Source organism: Cibotium barometz, chromosome 49 (assembly GCF_041138505.1).
Source record: "Cibotium barometz isolate CiBa-2024 chromosome 49, ASM4113850v1, whole genome shotgun sequence".
NCBI classification, from domain to species: Eukaryota; Viridiplantae; Streptophyta; class Polypodiopsida; order Cyatheales; family Cibotiaceae; genus Cibotium; species Cibotium barometz.
Genome location: NC_141094.1, coordinates 43,032,099 through 43,047,201, shown reverse-complemented (window position 1 = coordinate 43,047,201; position 15,103 = coordinate 43,032,099).

The following is a 15,103-nucleotide window of genomic DNA, read 5'->3' as shown; positions in this document are numbered from 1 at the left end:
TCAAAATTTGATTATATCTTGAATATCCATCCAAAATGCTATAAGACTTCTTGCTTGTTGCAACTCATTCAAGCACATGTCATGAATATGGATAGGGGTAGTGATCCCTGCACATGGCAAGTTGCAACATTCACTTTATTGAGATCAACACACACTCTTAGTTTTCCATTCTTCTTAGGTACAACCATAATGGGTGAGACCCATTCTAAGTATTGAATCTCATAGATAAGTCCACACTCAATGAGACTTGTTTTACTAATCATTTACTTCTCCTCTTTCATTTTGTTTTGTGCTATATTGTTTTTTTAACTAATTATATATTTTCTTAAATTTTTTTGTAGAGAGAGCTTGTTGGGCATGACCGAACAAAGGAGGAGTACGACTATGGCTACAGATCCCCCCATCTGCAATTGTGAGCATGGATGTTTTGATGAGTCCATTTTGGGGACTCAAGAAGTGATAAAACTTGTGTCTTATCTATATCTAATTGTCTTTTATTGTATTACACTTACCTTACTCTTGATAGCATGTATGTAGGAAGATGGGGAAGAGGAAGAGGAGGATCCAGAGTACGAGCATGAAGCAGTAGAAGGAAGTGAAGAGGAGGGCAAAGATGATGATGATAAGCACTCAGAATCTGACCAGGATTCTGATTTTTCATCTCTTCTTTGATATATTTCTTGTATATATGACGAAAGGCTCGATAATTTACGAAATATAATACATTTTGGGCTCACTTGCATTGTTCTCAACCTATGTCTTTTTCATGTTTATGTTTGTATCACAAAATTGTGACTCTGTTTCAGTAAAGAACAGGAGCTCGAATAGACTAGGGAGTCTTGTGCAGACTCCCAGTTTACCTTAGATTTTTTGGATCACAGAGTAATTTCATTGTTGGAGTAGTGGAAATAGGAGTGATAATTTGCTACTGAGTAGAGATCCCATTGTGCAGCAAAAATAGTAGTTTTTTAGCAGCCACCAAAATTGGCTCATCTCCCTACCATTCTAGTTATTATAAAAGTGCAGTTATTTTCACTACTACACCCTTATTATATTGTAGTGATCCAATCCATTTTTGTTGTATTCATCTTGTTAATTTTAGCATTAGATTTAAGTAGGTTATGAGTTGTGTCTTTTTAGCATTAGATTTAAGTAGGTTATGAGTTGTGTCTTACTCTGCCTGACCTTGGTGATGGACACTCTTGAATACATCTTGATGCATTTTGAAGAGGTCCTTTGACCTAGTTCTCTCTATTGTACAGCACGTAGGATATCTACATTCATATCTTCTTTTGGTTTATGCTTGCACATGGACACTGTTTATAGTAACATGGTCTATAGTAACATGATCCTAAAACAGTTTTGGAAAAAAAGAGAGGTTATTGTTTTAAGAATGTACCTACTTACCATGCTTGCCAAGCATGACCTCCGGAAATAACAACCCATCCTTCTTCTTGCACTCTTTTAAAGAGAGCTTCCAAACCCCATCGTAATGCAAAATTATGTTCATCTTGCACCTAGGGGGCGGTCCACGGCTTCAACCTATAGACATACAAAAGAGTTTGAACATTGATTTAATGTTGTAATAAGGTAACCTTTGCCTCTTAAAAGATAAGACACAATTTGATGTAATATACTTACAAAGATTGTTGGGATATCTACTCCTCCTTCAGGTGTGACATGACGCTATAAGTTGTTTTCCATCTATCCATGCATAAACATAAATACTTAGAACTCCTATGCATAGTCTACATAGAGTATACAGAAAGCATATATATGACGTACATATGCATGCATGGATATTAGAGCATACATATCCTAAAGAATACATATGTATTTTCTATACATGCATATCTCTAATATGTATACATAGAACATATGTATTCTCTATGCATGCGTATTAGAGCTATGCACCAATATGTTGGGAATAAAATAAAGAGTAGAGAAAATGCATAGGCATAGAAGCCTTTTATGCATTCTCTAAGCATGCATATTACTAGAGCTTTGCATGTTGTATGTATGCATATTAGAGCACACATAGAGCATGCATAAAGCATACATATGGACCAAAACAAAGAAGACCTACAATTATAGAGTAATGGCAATATTGAAACATGCATATTATTGAAACTTTCAATGTTGTATGTATGCATAGTATAGTAAACATAGAGCATACATAAAACATACATACCTATGCATGCAAACTAGAGCATAGATAGAGCATGTGTAACACACCTCTGAGATTAACCAAGTTATGATTAGAGATAATCTCAAGTTTTGGATTCTACAGATTTCAATAATAATGAATTCTAGTAGGTTTTCAAAAGTTTCTCATAGTAGGTAAAAATTCTAAGTGTTGAAATTAAGTAAAAATTCAAGATTGAGTTTTTAATTAGTTAGTATGCTCAAAGAAAGCCTTTAGGTGTATATATGGACATGCTGAAATTTGATAAAAAGTAAAACGTGAACTATTTTTAGAGTCGAGTTGCACATACAATCGATTTTGGCAATTCTCTTCGCATTGGGTTTTGTAGACCGCACACGTTTTGGTAATTTTAAGTACCCACATGACTAGTTTTTGATATCTGTGTGCAAAGTTATATCTGTTTCAGGTTGCAATCTTGAGAGCAGATCTGAGAGACTTGCCAAATCTCCAAATAGCTCTTCCACAACTTTTGCAGAGTAGACATGGATTTTCAATCAATCAAGATCAAAAAATATATTAGGGAAGTACATAAACACTCTTTTTATTATTTTGTTTTAAATTATTTTGAGGTTAAATAAATAAATAGCTAAGCATGTATATGGGAGAATCTGAGTCAATGTACGACATGCTTAACCATGGTAACGATGGGGGAACACCACAAGAAGAGGAGAGGGGGGTTTCCCACCAAGAGCTGTTGTTGATTGCCTTAGTTTGACTGGCAGAATAAACACTTTTGGAGATAAATAATAAGAAGATAGAATATTTCACTAGTTTATGACTATATTCTAGGTATAACCTTTATTAGGGGCTATTTTGCAAAGATTTTATCTTTTACTATGTTTAAAATTAGATATTGAGGTGAACACAAAAGTTTTAGAGGACAAGAAACTCTACAAGAGTGTATGCGACTATAGAAAGCCAAATCCCTTCTATTGTTAAGTTATTCAAGTGCAAAGTGGGGAACTTCGCTGTTTTTGGCAAAGACACAACTCTGGCTGTTTTGAATGCTCTTATAGAGACTTTAGAACTCATTTTTAGATAACCATCACTGAGACATGTTCTATAGAGCATTAGAAGTCCTAAAACTTTGTAGTTTTGACTTTTCTCTAATTCTAAATAGATTGAAAGATATTACTCTCCCAAAGAGATCAGTTGTTAGGCTTTATCTTAGAAATTGCTATCAAGATTGAATACCTCGTCTATATAGACCAGATGGACTAATATGTAGTATAGTTATGACTTAGAATAGCAATTAGAGATAATCTTACTAGTTAGAATGTGATAATTAAAAGACTAACTGAAGGTAAGGACTGTTTGAATTAAAAGCTTGTTTTTATACTTGAGGTTGAATTTGATTGGTTTGAATATGCTTGTCTTGAAAGATTATGAACCAGAGATCAACTTAAGATGAAAAGCATGACCTGTGATTGCTTTATTTTGAAATGAATGATTGATATACATGTGTATGAATGATTGATATGCAGGTGTATGATGAGACTCGACATGAGAGTTTGAGATGCGGGCCGGCCGTCCTTAGATAGGGAACGCCAGACAAAGAAGGAGATTTATGCCTTCTGGGAGCCATTTGGTAGAACCTAGAGAAGATGGGATTCAGAATGAGGCATACCCTGGATAGTCATAATGTCCAGTGTGGAGTTTCGATGGACGGGCATCGGAGAAAGTCCTAGATTGGTTGGATTCTGGTCATTATAACTAACCATGTTGTCGAGCATGGTGATGATGATAGAATCTTTAAGATAGACACATACGTGGTGACTAATGATATGATTTAATTGATAGAGATTTTTATTATATGAATGTTTGTTTAAGATTACATGACTCTTTGTGCTGATGTGATAAGAATCTTGGATATGGCATTCATACTTATTTTGCCATTTTGAGAGGATTGATTTGCTTGTATTACTATGTAGAAATAGCACGATTAAGTGAGTTTCAATGTTCTCTTAGATTAAGTTATATGATTAAGATATTGTTAGATTCGGGACCATCACAGTTGGTATCAGAGCATAGGTTGGGTAGTCCACAGTGAATTGCGGATGTTGCAGGTCTTGGGTAACTCATATTATTTTTTATTTTTGTGATACAACAAGGAGATTCTTTTCTTTTAAAAAGCTTTTGTAATTTTATTGTGTAGTCACAAGATGGTTGCACATCAAACAAATTTAATAGTCAACCTAGGGCAAGAAGAGGAGCTTTTACAGGGATCATTGCGTGTGGGTAAGATTCCAAAGGAAGTTACTGGACTTTTTGATAGGAAACAAGAATTAGAGGAAAGAATGAGAGCCATGCACATTTGAGCTTGAATGAAGAAGAAGAAGGGTGACCGAGAAGATGAAGAGATGCAAGATCATTTAAATTTTGATGATTGACAATGTCAATGAGAAGAAACTGATTTATGTAGAATAAGAGAATGCAGATGGGTAAGAAGGAGAATGGTAACCAGTATTTTACATATTTTTTCCCAGACATGGTAGAAAAGGCACGGCACGAAGGCCTATGTTTTTGTTGTCTACAAAAGAATCATAGAACTTTTGAGTGCAAAAGCAAGCTAGTATATCATATGAGGTGCGTTAGAGATTAACTAGAAGACATCATAAAATAAGAAAAAGTATGCAAGAGAATGTACATGGATTTCCAAGTAATGACAAACTCGCGAAGAAAGAGGAAAAGCTATTGCAACTGTGGCTGGGGAGATTGAAGAATATGCATGTGTCAATGCCATTGTTCGAGCAGGTAAGGCCAAGAACCAAGCTTCAATTATTTAAAATTCCTATTAAGATTACGAATAATGTAGCACTTATAGTTTTCAATCACTTGGCGTGGTTAAATAGTTAAAAATAACTTAATTTTATAAAGAAGAAACTTATGGTAGAGCTTGCTTCTGGAAATCAACAGACATGTAAGGAGTATGTCAAGAATATGTCTTTTGTTTATCGAAAACCTCAAGTCGAAAGCTGACTTCTATGTGTTGGCTTTAAGAAGATATGACGCCATATTAGGGATAGATTAGTTAGTGCCTAGAAAGGCCAAGATATTATGTCATGAAAAGCAGGTTTGCATGATTGGAGATGATGGTAAAGATTATTGCTTATAGTGTCAAAGAAGATATGATGTAGAATTTAGAATGATGTTTGCTTTTGCAGCATAGCAGCAAGGGAAGGATTTCATGTAGTATACTATTTTCTTGTTAAATAGGAAATTATCATTGTGAAGTAAATAAGTGTAGATTCGAAAATCTATATCTATTGTGGAGATTACAAGTCCATCAATAGAAAGATTATGTAGCCACATTTGTCGTAAAGTTTGAAAGTGTTTCGCTTTCTAATCTCCTTAATTGAAGAAATAATAGAGGATTTCGCTCTTGTTGAAGAAATTTGACCAAGTCTAAAGTTACAAGCAAAGTGAAAAAAAGAGTTTGAAAATTAATTGATTACCTTGAAGTTTAATAAAATATGACGATAATGTTTTCATCAAATTTATTATTGTTTATTAAGTTGTTATTCCAAGAAAGAGAGCTTGTTTATGACATGGATAGTGACTGATTTATAAGATCAAGATACTTTGTGTAATGCCTCAAGATCTTTCTAGTTTCTTATTTGGAGTTAAGATGAGTTTAGGAGACCTACTAAACTCTAGCGCGTATACATGACTAGCTTAACATATAAAATCGTTTATCTAAGATAAGATCTATCGGAGATATGAATGGAAGAGAGCACAATACTCTGGATCCTCCTTATGCATAGAGCCCTTAATGCAAACCTATCTATAAACACATGAACCATAACCCATAAACGCTCTAATATGCATGTATATAGGCGTCTTATACATAATATCTCTATGCATAGAGACCTCTTATGCATAGAGGTCTCTATGCATAGAGACCTCTTATGCATAGACACCTATGTATATGGATCCTCCTTATGCATAGAGCCCTTAGTGCAAACCTATCTATAAACACACGAACCATAAACCATAAACATAAAGCTTATTATAAAAATGAGAGAGGGGGTTGTTCAATTTATTAGTAAAGACACTACAACACATCGGGAGCATTAGGCTAAGCATGAGGCTTATCCATAGTCCTCATGTATGAGGCTTAGCATTAGTCTCATGCATTAGGCAATTCCGTTAGCCTCATGCATGAGGCTTATGAATAAGCCTCTATAAGGCTCTATACAGTGAGGCCTCTATGCAAAGATACATTTGTATGATCTTCTATGCATCAAAACATGTATAGAAACTCATGAAGCTCTATGCATAGAGGCTTATGCATAGAGCCTCATGAGTTTAAATGCATAGCAGCTTATGCATGAGATTCTATGCCTAAATTATATGCATCGCCTTTATGCCTGAGGCTCATTTATAATGGATGCATGAAGCTTATGCATAATGCCATGATGCTAGTGATTGCATTAGCCTCATGCATTTACCTAATGAGGCTTATGCACGCACTAGATGCATGAGTCTTAGGCATAATGCTCATGTATTAGCCTAATGCATGAGGCCTAGGCTTATGCATGAGCCTCATGCCCAAGGCTCATGCATTAGGCATAAGACTCATGCATAACTCTTATGCCCAATGCATAAGGCTTATGCATGCTCGAGTCTTATGCATAATGCATGAGGCTTATGCATGAGCCTCATGCATAAGCCTAAGCCTCATACATTAGGCTTATACATGAGTCTCATGCATTAGCCTAAGCCACATGTATTAGGTTAATACATGAGCCTAAGCCTCAGGCATATGCCCTAAAACAAAAAAATCCTAGAACATATACAAATCTTTAAAAAAAAAACCACAAGACAAAAGGAAGAGATCTCTTACCTTATAGGGCTTTTAAATCTTCACATGAAGATGTAGAAGGAGACCTTACAAAATCAAACCAAGATGGAAAAAAACGAGTATACAATATTAAATTAATAGTAAACAGTATTTTATTACATATGAGAACTAGAAGAGGAGATGATCAAGAGGAGAAGAGAAGAAGAGGAGACATTTCTCTAACCCAAACCTTAGTAGAAAGCTTATGGCTTATGTAAAACCCTAACCCTAATAGAGGAGAAGTCTCCCTAACCCTAACCCTAATAAAAATCTTATGGTTTATTGAAAACCTTAACCCTGGCTTCTAAATTAAAATCCCAATAGAGGGATTTCATGGAGAGCTTTCTATCAAAGCTCTCTATTAAAATTTCTATGTAGGAGCTAGGGTTAGGGATAAACTTGAAGACAGAGGGGAATAGCTTTCAAGAGGGGGGAAAGTGAAGCTTTTATGAAAAGCTAGTTTGCATAGAAGAGGAAGATGCAAATGGAGATAAAGCTTTCATGGAAAGCTTATATGCATAGGACAGAGAGATGAAGAGCACATAGGTTATTTAAGCATAGGATGGGAGAGGTAAAAGACATGGAATAGATACATGTTTGTACAAACTGAGTACTTTTCATAGGTCGCTATTGTGTTGGATAGCAAAACTTTATTGCTATTTTTGCTGCTCAGCATCAAAAACAACAACAAAAATTCACTACTGTGGCAGCATTATTGTCGATGTTGCTGAGTAGCAAAATTCCACTATTCAACAACAATAAAAGACCCAGAAATCCCCGTGCTGTAAAATACTGCTACAAAACGTTGTTGTTTCCTCGACATGCATGTTGTAGTGAGACACCCAAGTTTTATGGTATATGAAATTAAACTTGTCCTCCTGGGTATACGTCAAAAACCTGAAACATGAGTCACAGATAACAAAATTTTAGGTTTTGTTGGGTGCACAAAACGAGCCTAATTAGAAATCATCATTCAAAGGCAAATGCATTCAACTCTAGGAGAGATCGACGAACCATTCAACAGCTTATGTTTCAAACTGACTGCACTCTGTTTTTTTACGACAGAGATTGTAGAACACTCGTACCTTAATGGTGTGTCACATAGTCTTAATGTGTGAGAGAGAGAGAGAGAGAGAGAGAGGGGGGGGATTATAGAGCGGGCGGGCAAGAGAGCAAGGGGGAGGGGGAGGAAGGGAGAGGGATCGAGGGTAGAAATAAAAAGAGCGTCGACATTCTCGTTCTCAGTTTCTAAGTTCAGAAATTTGCGCACGTCTGACGACGCTCACTATTCAGTTTGCTACAACATTTTCGTCTCATTGCTTACCCGCTTGTTCGTATTCTAGCGAGGCAAAACCGAAGCGATCATTTCGCTGCGCAGCCTGCGCAAGACCCTCCATTCCCTCAGCAGTATACTCATCATCACTCTCTTAGTTACGCGCGACAGTCCTTCTCATTAACGACATATGGGGCGAACCACGTCTCTACTCACGTTCGCACACAACTGTGTTGGAATAGCCCACCGGACATTGCATATCGAGATCCAACTTCTAAAACTCTGATACCTTTGTTGGAATGGTCCACCGGCGGGCACTGGTCATTACTGCATATCGACATCCAACTTCTAAAACTGTGACTGCCTCCTAAAGTGATCCGCGTGCTTATGTGGTAATATTTCTTAAAATTCAACAACAAAAAAAGAACTAGTGTCCTGTTTTTGCAAGTTTCCGTCGTGGCACACATTTATCTCTATCTTTCAACATAGTTTATGGACGTTCGTGAGGAATGGCCGTTTTTTCTTGTACAGCTTTGCTCCTCTCACTCTTCCTTGTAGTTTTTCTTTCTACTAGCCCCCATTGTTTACTACTCGATGTAGAAGCTACATGGTTAGGGAAGTTTAGGCAATTTAAGAGTATAGGTCTTAGAAATTGGTTCATAAGCTTTAGGCAAAGAGTATAGGTTTGAGAAATTGGCTCATAAGCAGTTACACGGTTAGAGAGGTTTTGGCCAAAGAGTATATGTCTGAGAAGTTGGTTCATAGGAGGAATAATTTGACTTCGTTACCCCTCCATCTTTTTCTATTATTGCAATTACAAATTGAGGGAATCCAAATCTTGGCCGTCAATAGAGGAAGCAAGTGAGAAAATATGGACATCATCATGAGCCTTGATGGACTTGAGTTCTCCTTAATTATAACACTCATGAAAATGCGATAGTTGTTCTCATTAAATGATATTTGCATGTGTCATAAACATCTTTACGCATGTGTGTACTTTTTCAACATCTACCCAACCTTGGTAGCTTTAGGCTTATTTCCATGCCAAGCTTGGTTAGCAACTAGTTTTCACTTCTCACAAATTAATGAAGAAGAAGACAAACCCTTTGAGTTCAGCTTATGGTCAGCTTATGGTTGTGAGGTGAACCCATAGGATTTGGAAGTGTTGCGCTCACAACTGGTTACGAATTTTTATCAGCATGGAAATGGGTCTTTTGATACCTTTGTTTGAATAGCCGACCAAACATTACATATTCACATCTAACTACGACGGCCGATGCCTATCCAACATCCAACCATGGTGGCTTTAGGTCTATTTCCACACCAAGCTTGGTTGGCAATTGGTTTTCACTTCTCAGAAATTAATGAAGAAGAAGACAAGCCCTCTGATTTCAACTTGTGGTTGTGAGGTCAACCCATAGGATTTGGAAGTGTCCATCTCACAACCAGTTGCAAGTTTTAATGAACGTGGAAATGGGCCTTTTGATACCTTTGTTGGAATAGTCCTCCTGGACACTGGTGGACTACATATTGAGATCAAATGATGAAAATTGTGACTGCCAGCCATATCCAACATGAGGTCACATGTGAAGCAATTACCTTGTAAGTTATATGGCCTTTCCAACATATTGAAGTTACACATGGTGTTTGTAGGAGTAAATATTTCCATAATACCTAGATTTCAACATGATTACAAAGGTTGAGTTTGGGGCAAGGCTACTGAAGTGTTCCATAGGAAGAATCCTTTGAGTGTGGGGCTTTGTCGCCACTCCTGGAATGGTAATATTTCTTGAACTTTTAACCAAAAAAAACCACTGTCGTGTAAATTGTTCACACCTTGTTGTCTCTCTTTTAGGATAGGGTATGGGCATTCATGAGGAGTGGCTTCTCTCTGTTGCTAGATGTAAAAGTTTAAGTAGTTGGTTCATAGGAAGAAACATTTGACTATGTGGAGCTTTGTCACCCCTCCATATTTTATTGAAATTATGCATTATGGGAATCAAAATCATGGCCATTATGAGATGGAGCAAGTGAGAGAATATGGACAGCATCACTTTACGAGATGCCTGTGCTTGTGAAGCGTATGCTCTAGGTCCTCCTCTACGATGAGTTCTCTTTTATCTTCTTCTTCTTTTGCTATCGTTTCTAAAGGTAGTTTCTTATTTTTTGTCTTCGTCATCTTCATCTTGTTTTGCTTTGGTCACACAGAGAGAAAAAAGTAACTTCAAAACCCACACAATGATGGTCCACCATTAATCCTTTGCAACATTTTCAAGGAGAGAGAGAGCGAGAGTAAGAGGGGGATGGACATGGAGAGAAAGCAAGGAGGAGGGTAGGCATAAGGAAGTATCAACCAATTGTGCTATGCACGTACTTCATCATCACCGCCTTTATTTACTATTCAGCTTTCTACGATAATTTTCGCATTGCTTTTGGGTTTCGTCTGCTTCCAGCTAGTAGGCAGCCAAAGCAATTTCACTTATTTTCCTTTCTAACGAGCTGACTAAGCCCCTTCCATGGTATCGCCTCAGTAGCTATTTCCGAGCATAAAGATCAACACTCTCTCTATGGTCATAAAAATTCTATAGTCGTTCCCAAACCACATCTCTACCCCCATTCACACGTGTATTTCATTTGCCAACATTTAAGCATGTATTTGATACATTTATTAAACACCAAACATTGCACATCGAGATGAATCACGTATCCATATTCAAACATGAGGTTGCATGCCGAGAGGCTAATTACCTATTTAGTCTAATAACAAAGAGACATAGAGAGAGCGATTGAGCAAGCGAGGGTGGAGGGCCAGAGAGAGCAAAGCGGGGGCGGGGGGGAGAGAGAGAGAGAGAGAGAGAAAATGAGAAGTCCTTGACCTTTACCTTCTCAATTTCTGCCTTCACAATTGTGTATACTTCTAAATGCACATAATTCATTATGATGCTCATTGTTTACTTTGCTACAACATTTTTTTCATTGCTTTTGCTTTTAGGTTGTACACACACGTGCTTATTCATAGGTTGGCTACTATAAATATTACTCGAGGAGGTCACGATATAAAACTGCATACATCAAGTGTACTCAAGGCCTATATATAAAATCCATTCTTAGTGAATTTAGTAAAAATAAAACGAACCCTTTTTCTTTATAAACTTACAAATTTTTCTCAAAATCCTTTCAAAATGCCCTAATGTAAATATATTTCTCTTCGTAGTATTGAGAAGTCTAGATTGTTGAAGATCATTGGGGAACGCGATGTAGATCCTTTAGCGTGGATAGGAGAGGTCATATCTTCAGGGTGTATCATTAGACATCTGGGAATCCCATTTGCATATCGTTTCTAATAAGAAACTTGTGAAGTGGGTGATTGGTAAAGTCTTGGCTAAAGTTGCTAAGTGGAGATGTGTAGACTTGAACTAGGCTTGCAAATTAAAGGTCATTAATTAAGTCCTTCAAGCATATCTCACATTTTTTCTTCTCATTATTGATTTTAGGAATTCACATTGGACCAAAATTAGGAATCCAATTAAGCTCTCTTTGTGGGAAAAGTTTTATTGGGAAACGAGCTATGTGTTGGATCTCTTGGGAGAAAATAGCAAGGCCTAGATATATAAATGGTGCTGGTATTATTAATCTCAAAGTTCAGGCTAAAGCAAACAATGCTAAGTCTTAAGATGGCTTCTGATTAAGCTTGGGTTTCTATGCGCAGATTTATGTTGGATATAGTATGGGTACATACCCAAGGTAGAAAATGGAAGGGCATGAATTGGAGGCACAAATTAATGTCACAAGCCCCTTCAAGGCTTCTCAAGGCTCCCTTCTCTCTTGCTTTTCTACAACGTTGCTAGACTCTGAGTACAATAATATCATGGCAACCTTCCACTGGTAATTCCCTTTTGCAACAAAGGCTTTGGTGAGCTCCTCTGGTTTCCTCTCCCTTTGGTTACTTTGGATATTAAAACTATCAGGAAGATAAATAACAAGGGCATTGCCACCTTTGCAAAAAATCTCGGTGGATGGGCAGATGATTGGCCTTAGAACTTCGTTGTAGTTAAGGGGGGTCATGTTTGCATAAATGCACATCAGCATGAATTCCTCCAACAAGCTCTTCATGTTGTACTTAACCTTTATTTTCCTACTATGGATAATGAGTTTTTCCTCTTCAATGATTGGTAGTGGGCTCACGGAGCCTTCTCTCACATCTCTACCTCTCATTCTTATGCTTTATTGATTTATTCACAGGAATGGCTTCTTTATTTGAATGCATGATGGAGGTTGAATTGGTCTGAATCACACTGGCAATAGATCATTCAGCAAGAATGGGATACTATGTTGCTTAGAGATAATGTCATTTTCTAATGGACAATGTTAAATAATCCTTTTCCTACTACTACTGGTTCCAAGATTCAAGAAAATTTGGTAGTTTAGGTACTTGGAGGAGATGCAAGGCTGGTTTGGAAATTGTTTCTCATCTTTTCTGGAACTGACCTTTGAGATATTTTTTGGGTTGCAATAATGGGGAATATTTGCTGGCTTTTGGTATCAAACTGTACATAATTAATTGGTTGATAGGAAAATGCCAACTGGGAGAGAAATCTCAATTTATGGTGTTTGCCTAGTCTAGATGGTTCTTACTTCATCATGTTTGGTTGAATAGGAATTCTATGGTTTTTCAGGCTGCTCGTTTTTCAGGCTGCTGATTTTTCCCTATGAAAATCATAGGATACACTGCATGCTTTGGCCAATTTTTTCTTTACCAAGATACATGTGAATAAATTTCAAGGATCTAATTGGTGTATCTTGTTGACAAGGATAACCTTACTTAGCTAAATCTGACACTCTCTTTTCTTCTTTTTTCAAGATCATCTCATCTTCAAGGATTTGTTGATTACTCACAACAACTCTTCTCTTAGTGGCCAGATGCTTCACTTAGTCCTTGCTATACTAGTAATTTATGTCTACTAAAGTTGTATGGTACTTTTGTATTCCTTGTGCTACACTTTCGTCAGTTTTTGTACTCAGGATAACATGTCTGTATGGCATCTCATGTTTATGTCTTTAGTATATATATACATAAAAATATTCCGCTTTAAAAAAAGGAAATTAAAAACTCCTTGAGTTGAACTCTCGTACTATTTCACATATTCTTAAAGTGAATACTTGAAGGAATATTAGCTAAACAGTCTTAACAAGATTATATGCAAAATAAAAACCCAATACTGGGTGGATGGTAGGGATTCTTAGGAAGGCCCCTGATCAAGTGACTAAGACCTTCATGTATATTGAAGGGAACCATGTTATGTCAAGCTCGAGGGAATGAAGGATAATTAGCTTGTCCATCTTGAAAACCCCGTTATGAGAAGGTTGATAGATAGAGAGGTACACAATTCTTCATGGATGATTTTGGAAATATCTATTATAGACAAAGGTAAATATAGATAAACATGTAGGGAGACCAAGAAAATCACTTCCACACAAGCAAAAGCTAATTGAGTTCTCACAGAATAGACTCCTACCTCCCAACATCACCCTTTATTTCACTTCATTTTCCAAACCCACAATACGTCTCCTCATGACTTTGGACTAAGATAGCATTCACTAGCACATATAGCTTTTGTACATCCCTACTATCAACAGATGACCAATGAATAATGATGAGCATGCCATAAGGTTTTATCCCCACACTAGTCCAGGCCATAGCAGAATCTCTAATTCACGTTGACCATAGCCAACATTGTCCATACTTTTTAAGGGATTCCACTCCTTTAAAAGAATCCTCTTAGCTACCTTAAGTAATTGGAATCAAGAAATATGGCACATATATTGGCCATTGTAGCAAGCTATAGCCACTTTAAGGACTTGTTGGAACAATACCTACTTTGAGAATAATTTCCCTTGCACCAACCCATGTAGCACCATATGTCCATATAGCTTCTCCCCTAGTTGTAACTCTACCTATAGGGGTTATTCTCAAGATTCTAGACATTAAATAAGCCATGGGTAGAGGAATGTAGATAGGTGTGCCAATAGAACTTGTGAGGGATGTGAGAGATCAGTTCTCATCTAGAGCTCATCGAGTCTAGAGGATAATGAACAAATATGATGGAAATGAGGACGTGCTAAATCACTTAGAAGTGTTTGAGCAGATGTGAAAGGGTTTGGGAACCTAACTAAGATCCTTGTTTTTTGTCTAAACCTGGATGGAACATCTACACAATGGTTTCGTACACTTTAACCAATTTACAAGTTTCCATATGAGGCCGCATTTTAAGTGGAATTTTTAGAGGTTGCAGACAAATGGAGTTTTCTCTAAAGCTTATCTCAAAACTTAAGAGCGTAAATTCACAAAATAAGGTATGTCTCCAAAATCTCACCTGAAACCTTAAGAGAGTACATTCATAAGATAAGTTATTATTACTGTCCATGTTTAGACAAGGAGAAGCAAAACCAACAAAGTCTGCAAACAATCGACTACCGCTTGCTGAAGCTCCGCCCCGTCCTTGCTTGCGCGTCCTGCACACCTGCACCCCCCGCCTTGTCCCCTCGTGCCTGCTCTTGCCCCCCTGCCTGCTGTCACTTCTGCGCCCCCCTCCCACGCTGCTTGGCCCGCCGCTCATCCCCTTTTTGCCCCCTCCGCCTGCTTCGTTGCTGCGCCCCCTCCCTCATTTTGCTGCGCCCCCCTCCTTGCCTTCTCGCCCCCCCTCCTCGCCTTCTCGCCTTCTCGCCCCCCCTTTCTTCGTGCCCACCTCACCTCTGCAGCGCCCCGACCCCCCCCCCCTCC